Consider the following 721-nt stretch of genomic DNA (forward strand, 5'->3'; position numbering starts at 1 on the left):
CTCCTTAAGTGGGTTCTCTACACCCGCTGCCTTCATTTCTTTTCCTCGAATCTATTCATTCTGGCTTCTCCCCCCTTTAATCTATGTAGAAGGCCTCTCAAAAGTCACCCATGACCTCCTGGCCAAATTGAATGGCCTCTACTCTATCCGAATCCTCCTTGACCTCTCAGTTGCCTTCAACATTTTGGACCACCCCTTCTCATTGAAAAGTTATGTGGAGTTCTGTTTTGGATATTTCTAAGTTTGAGGTATCAGATGGACATACCCTCTCAGTGTCGCACCTGGACAGTTTCCAGTCCTCTACCAGTCTTGACTATGGGAGGGAGAGTCATGCAGAGGCCTGTACATTCCATTCCTAGCTTGGCCAGTGGCTAGCGAGTGGAAGGCAATCTGCTGCAAGTCAAAACTCACCTGTGCTGGGCAGCAGTTGCATGGGAGAGAGTAGAGGGTGGAGACTCAAGTTTACTTCGCGGAAAGAGACAACGGTAAACCACTTCTATATATTTACCAAGAAAACTATGGTTACATTACCACGACGATTGCAGATGGAGGCGGGGCAATCTAGGAGAGATGTGTCCATAGTATCGCTATGGGTCAGAGATGACTCGACAGCATAAGACAAGACGACAATCAGAGGGACATCCAGGTAGAGATGTCCTGAAGGGAAGAGGAAATGCAGGACTCCACAGAAAGAGAGAGGACAGAACTGAAGAGGTAGATT

At 47.4% G+C, this 721-nt stretch overlaps 1 non-coding gene across 1 annotated transcript; it reads left to right on the forward strand.

Annotated features, from left to right (window-relative positions):
* Window positions 1–263: 263 nt before the first annotated feature.
* LOC114813045 lies at window positions 264–401 on the forward strand. The gene has a single exon (XR_003760656.1). It is a non-coding gene; the product is annotated as a small nucleolar RNA SNORA7 (small nucleolar RNA).
* The last annotated feature ends 320 nt before the right edge of the window (window positions 402–721 follow it).

The sequence above is a fragment of the Ornithorhynchus anatinus genome, chromosome 6 (assembly GCF_004115215.2).
Source record: "Ornithorhynchus anatinus isolate Pmale09 chromosome 6, mOrnAna1.pri.v4, whole genome shotgun sequence".
Lineage (NCBI taxonomy): Eukaryota > Metazoa > Chordata > Mammalia > Monotremata > Ornithorhynchidae > Ornithorhynchus > Ornithorhynchus anatinus.